The following is a 7,086-nucleotide window of genomic DNA, read 5'->3' as shown; positions in this document are numbered from 1 at the left end:
GACAAGCGGTTTGTCAAATATAAAATTTATTTGTCATTTATAAATATATTTATTTTTTATTAGTTGGTTTAATTATGATGTTGGTTTCTATAGTTTCGCCAAATTTTTAATTAGATTTTTATAATTTTTTTCATTGAGTCCTTGCACCAATTTTTTTTTTAGTTGAGTCTCTAAATTTTTTTTTGTTTTGGTCCTTACACTATTTTTTTATTTGGGTTCTTATACAATTAAATCAATTACTGTTAAGAGTGATCTAATTTAAAAAATAATTTGGTACAGGAACTAAATTAAAAGATAAAAAGTATAAGAACCTAATTAAAAATTTTGTAAAACTATAAGGACCAATAAAATAATTAAACCTTATTAATTTTATTATATTTTAAAAATATTTTGAGAGTATTTTTTATTAACAAATTCAGAAAATTTTTCTCTCGACCATTTGATAATTCAAGAATATGTTTGGTGGTTTACTCCTAATTTAACGTAGTTAATATATTAAGAGTTTAATTTAATACATTGATAGTATTTGAATTTTATAAAATTATTCAATCAGATTTATGTATTTAGATAACTTTTTAAGTACTAAATATAAAAATTATTTGTTTTTACTGATGTAACAATATATAATTGATTATTTATGTAAAACTCATTTATTCTAACCATATATGAAAATTAAATTCATATATTAATTACTTAATAATTTACTTTTTTTTATAAAAAGTTGTTAATGCTAAATTTGTATGTTAATTTGATTTAGAATAAAACTATAAGGATAGAGGTAATAAAATTTTATTCCATCATAATAATTAAGAATGTTTAAGATTTCGCTCTCCGCTTTGCCGATTATTATGTTGTATTTTTAGGTTGAGTTTGAGTCATACTTCAAACAGACTTCGAATAGACTCCATCTGATCTAAAATTTTATTTTATCATTAAAATATATATATTTTATATTAATAAAATCTTTTATATTGTATAATGTTGTTTTTACTTTAAAATAACTTATTTTAATATAAATATTATATAATATTTACCAAATTTAATTTTTAAAGATGAGATTTTATTAAAGTTATATAAAATTTATAAAATTATATATACTAATTATGTATCAGATCAACTTGATTTAACATGATTTATTTTGGATCAATTTAAAATAGAGTTTAGGGTTTAGATTATTAAAGTAGATCGAGTTGAAATTTAAATTTATTTAAACTCAATTTAATTCGGCTCATAAAAGCTTCCTGTACTGTACTAATAGAGACTTTTTCTTAAAGTATAATTGGACATTTATTCTAATATTGCTCAAACAAGTATATTTGATATGTTAGAGTTAAGGGATAGAATGATAATCTTATTATGTTTAAAAAATTGAAAACTAGAAAAATTATATCATGTGGGTCTTAGACTTTATGAAGACAAAGAGTTCATCTAGAAAATAATAGTGCTAAAAATGGCGATACTTGTAAAATCCATTTGACTAAGTTAGCACAGCAAAAGATCCAATAGTATTTTTTATGTCCAAAGAAAGACACAAATTAGTAATTATTTTTGAATTTATGTAGTTTCTATTTTAATTTGATTTGTTAAATATTTCATTTGGTTTTGATTTGTTTAATAATATTTTTAGATATTTTAAATTTAAATCAAATTTAATCTAATCTAATAAGATCAAATATGATTTAAATTCAAATTAGATATTTAGAAAGATTTGACCCACTTTTAGGTCGAACTTAGGTACCTATTTAAACACTCTTTGTGACTCATTCTAATTAAATTTTGATAAATAAAAATTTTTAGTTGTTTTATGCACGTTTTCATCATATGATTGAGTGATTTGATTCGTTTGTTACATGAAAAAATTAAAGGATTCAACCTAAAGTAATTATTTGTGTAAATTTCTTTCAATTCTCACCTTTTGATCTAAATTGTCAATGACAAGTTTTTTAAAAGTCTAGTAGAAAATCTCTTTTAGTGACATAGGTTGCTAAGAACAAGTTTTTTAGAGGTCTAATAGAAAAATTCTCTTTTTATGTCGGTTCTATTTTCTTACCTATCTTTTTATGTTTTCGCTGTGTATTTTTTTATTCTTTCAATTTCGTTCGTATTTTCTTATCATTTGGTATCAGTTACAAGTCATATGTAAATTCTTATTTATCTACATATTCTACAATTTTTATTTATTCTCTTTGTTTTATCTTTTATTTCTGCAAATTTAGTTTAGAGTCACATTAAAAAAATAAAAAATTCTAAAAGAAATTGAACAGAAAAAAAAGGAGAATTCAAAAAAAATATATAAATTCAAAAACAATAAAAAAAAATTAAAAAGAAAGAAGAAGAGAAGACGTTTTTAAATTACAAGGTTATTACTTTTAACTTTTTAGAATCCATATTCTAGATCTGTTTCATATTAATTTGGGACTTAGTGATTCAAAATTTTCATTTTTTTTGGAATCTACATTTTAATATTGTGTCAATTTACTTTGTATTTTAATTGGGATTGAAACAATTTCAGTTACCTTTATCTCTCTTAGGCTATATTTGTTTATAAGAATGGGACATTGAGATAGAGATACAAAATTATATTTAACAGATGAGATATAGACAGAAACATTATATTCAGAAAAGTTAAATTTGTATATTTTGTGTCTATCCTAACATAAAAATCACAGAGATATTAATAAAAGACACAACTTATTTTTTATTTTTTTTTATTATTTTTGTTAATTTTTTATAAATATATTTTTTATTATTATTTTTTTCTTCTCAAATTTTTTGAAAAATAAAATAAAATAGATTTTCATAATTTATTCTAATTTATCATCAAATAGGATACAAGAACACCAAAATTTGTGTCCTTATCTTTTATGTCTTATTCTCAATGTCTTATCTTATCATATTTTCAGAGATAAACACAACTTTATTATTTTCTGTCCTTTGTCACGTATTCTGTTTTTTTTTACCAATTAAAAGTCCCTATCATTCAAATTATCTTAGTTTGGTGTCTCAATTCTTTAATTTTTGAAGTGCAACTTATTAAAGCAATCCAAAAATAAAAAAAGACAAGAGTGGTGAATTCAAAAGAGGAAAAAACTACAAATTAAGTGCAAATACGAGTGTACTAATCCGAGCGGCACATGCAGAAAGAATGTTGTAAAGTCCTTTTTATCCTTTTTCAGGTTTTCTAAACACAATGAGGCTTGAGAATTGTGATAGTGATGATAATAGAATTTCATATGCGAAAAATATTTTCAAGATTTGAATTTCAGTTTTTTAAAAAAAGAGATACTAAAATATATTTCAAATAGAAAAAGAAGGTAGAGTTGATTTTTACATGTCACATTCTATCAGAGAAAATAAAGTTAAAGTGGTAGAAACCAAATTTTTCAACAATGTTCGTATATGATAGAATGAGTTAGGAAAATCTAGAAGAAGGTACGGAAAAAGTCTAATTTACAACTAGGAGAAGATAAAGAAAATCTTGAGGAACCAGTTTACGCCATTATTATAGCATGAGGAGTTTCTTAAAAAGTTTCGTAAGTTAAAACAAAGATCAAAATCTGTAATGAGTACCACAAAGAGTTGTTGAATTTGATGACTAAGGCTAATGTTGAAAAGGATCCTGAAATTTGTATGAGACGCTTTTTTATTTAAACTAAACAAAAAAGATAAAGTCAAATTTTACCATTATGGCTAGAGGATCTTGAACAAAAGACATGTAAAGTGGACTAAGTTGCACGATTATTTTTCATATGTAATAGAACAATATAATGAGAATGTGATTGCTAATGAGTTGTTTATAAGATATGATTTAATTCCAACTTTTATTTTTAAATTCTTAGTATTTGATTATAAGAGGTATTTTTATGCAACTAAATCTTATTTTCGTTCTATATGGATTATTTGTGAGAATATTGATTTCAAGCGTCATAGTAGAATAAAAAAAATATCAGATATATTATCTATATATTTTTGTTAGCTTCATAGATGTAGGAATATTAATGGACTTTATTTTAATTTTTTTTATATGTAAGAAAGTTAAAATCTCAAGCTTTCTTAAATATATTATATATTTTTTTGCTAATTTCTATTTATACATAGATTGATATTTTATAATTTTTTATTTGATTGGTATAAAACTCAGTTAAATAATAAATAATTAATTAATAAATTAATTATGAGTGAAAACGATTAAAAATTAAAAATTTTAAAGTTAAAAAAATAAAAATATTTAAAATACGAATTAAATAAATTAATTAAAAAATGCAATGATCCCATTCATTAGTAGATACAAGTACCAAGATACTCTAAGCCAAAATCAAAGAAAACGAAAGCTGGAAATTTGAAAACCTTTTAAGCATGTTTTCTATTTGAAGTTGGAAAATGATCAACTCTTTATCCCCTTCTGGTCATGGGTGGTTTTGTGACCATTTTTCTCTTATGAATTAGAGCGATGTCTTTTTTGGGAAGTGGTCTATTATTTAATTAACGTTTCATGTAGCTAATTGTTAACGGAAACTGTTACTATATTAATAGAAGGACAAACACGACTAATCTTAAATTTTTTAGAGATTAATTTGATTAAAAAAATTATTTAAAACTAATTTTGACAAACAATTTATTTTTTAGGGATTAATTGATCATTAACTCTTATAATATTAGTTGATTTTTTGTTGTGTCTATTTCAAATTAAAATAATCTACTATAAACTATGTAATAGAACAATTATATTGTTTTTTAAATTTAAAAATGATTCACGAGTATGTCTAGAAATTCTAATCAAATATTAGAATTTTTCAAGGACTCGTCCAGAAAGTTTTAAAAGTAATTTTTTTTAAATTTTTTATTTATAAAAAGTAGTAGTATTAATGTTTGGTATAATTTTTAAAATCAAATTGCAGTTTTTTAAAAAATTATTTAAAAACTTATAAAAAAGTTAAAAAAATAATTTTTTTATAAATTTTTTTTATTATTCTTCTCTTAAAACAAGTACTTTTAGAACTAAAAAACCAAATTAAAATAATTTATTTATAAGTTATTTTTAATATAATTATTATTATTTAAGCCATTTTTTTGAAAATAACTTAATTAAATTGTTTGTCCAAACTGAACTTATGATGTCCAATTTAAATTAATTATAAATAAAACAAGAAAGTTAAATCTAAAACTAATACAAATCGATATAATAACAGCGAGTTTGTTTGTTATCCTAAAAATATATTCTCAAGCAAGTAAGCAAGTCATACTTGACATTATTGCTTTTATTTGGATTGGGAAATAGCATGCATTAAATAATATAATTGATACTTTGCAATGTTTCTTAAATGACTTATTTTTATACTCAATTAAAATTAAAAATATGAATTAATTTATTACTTATTGAATTTTGATATATTCAAAATAATTGAAGGAAGAAAAATAATTATATAATTTCTTATCTTACGTTTAACACTAAAGATTATAACAATTTCGTCAATAACCTAGTATTAGGATACAAAAATTCTGGATTTAGAGCACAGAATAATGAATTAATAATAGATGTAATTACTCTGTTGGTCTTTATAGTTTCGCAAAATTTTCAATTAAGTCTTTATATTTTTTTTCCCTTTTAATTGGGTCCTTGCACTAAATTTTTTTTTTCAATTAGGTTCTTCTTAGTAGTAATTGGCTTAATTGTATAGGAATCTAACTAAAAAAAAATTAGTGCAGGGATTCAAATAAAAGGAAAAAAATATTAAGGACTCAATTAAAAAAAATTTTAGTGCAGAGACCCAATTAAAAAAAATATAAGAACTTAATTAAAAATTTTACGAAACTATAGAGACCAATAGTGTAATTAAACCTTAATAATATTTGGTTGAAACAGTTATTCGATGTGTGATAGTTATTTTGCGTGAATAATAATAATAATAATAATAATAATAATAATAATAATAATAATAATAATTATTATTATTATTATTATTATTATTATTATTATTATAAAATCAAAAGTTGGTTAATCAAGTTTTAACCTTTTTACTTTTTCATAATTTCAAAATATTTAAATAATATTAAAAATATCTTCTCAAAATCAAAACTTTTTTAAAGAACACAACTCTATCTCTATTTTAATTTTGCACAATGAAATAGTGGAAGTTGTGCTAGGTTATTAAAATTCAAATTTTGATTAAAAAATAAAATAATAAAATAAAAAAGAAATCTCTATATTATTATTTAAATTATCTTTTCATAAAGTAATATATATATATATATATATATCGAAATTCTATTAAAATTTTTATCTATTTTTAGTGTTATATCTTATCGAGCATTGAGTAAATATTTTTTCATATATTATAATAAGAATTTGTTTACTAAAATTCATTAGAATAAAAATTTCACTATTTAATATAGATGTAAAGCTTTATTTGCTCACATTATTTATTTATTTATTTAATTTATATCAATTACATTGAAAAGTTTAATTTAAATACATGACTTTCTAATTCCATATACCTAATCTCAAGACTATATTTTATTTAATTTTATTTTTTTATATATAATCTTGAATCTCTTTGTAATTGTAATTTCTTTACTATTTTCACATTACAAAGGTGAAACTACACTTTGTTACCAAGAGATCATATATATTAATTAAAGTGGTCAGTCACGTGTCTTTTTTCTCTAAATATTTTTTTTCAATATATATTAATTTTTCAATGGCCTTTTCAATATTTTTTGAGTCTATAACCATGATAAATACCATAGAGTATGATAATTAATTATTTCTTAATTTAAAAACGTGTTTCAATTGATAAAATAGTTTCACATGAATTTTAAAGATTTTTTAAAATTCGTCATTTCACTTGAATATTAACTCTAATAGAAACATAAATAAAAATTAAAATAATTATCTAACTAATTTTATTATTTAACATTATTTCTGACCTTTCTTAATTAACTAATAAAGGTAAAAAATAATGTTAGTCATTGCTTCACTTCTAATAAGATGATAAATTAATAAGAATAAACAGTGAAAATAAATATATATTGAAATAATTACCCATAAGTATTCTATAATGAATCACTATTAGTGTATATATGGTG

The sequence above is a fragment of the Arachis stenosperma genome, chromosome 7, assembly GCF_014773155.1.
Source record: "Arachis stenosperma cultivar V10309 chromosome 7, arast.V10309.gnm1.PFL2, whole genome shotgun sequence".
NCBI lineage: Eukaryota > Viridiplantae > Streptophyta > Magnoliopsida > Fabales > Fabaceae > Arachis > Arachis stenosperma.
This window is presented reverse-complemented; position numbering follows the sequence as displayed.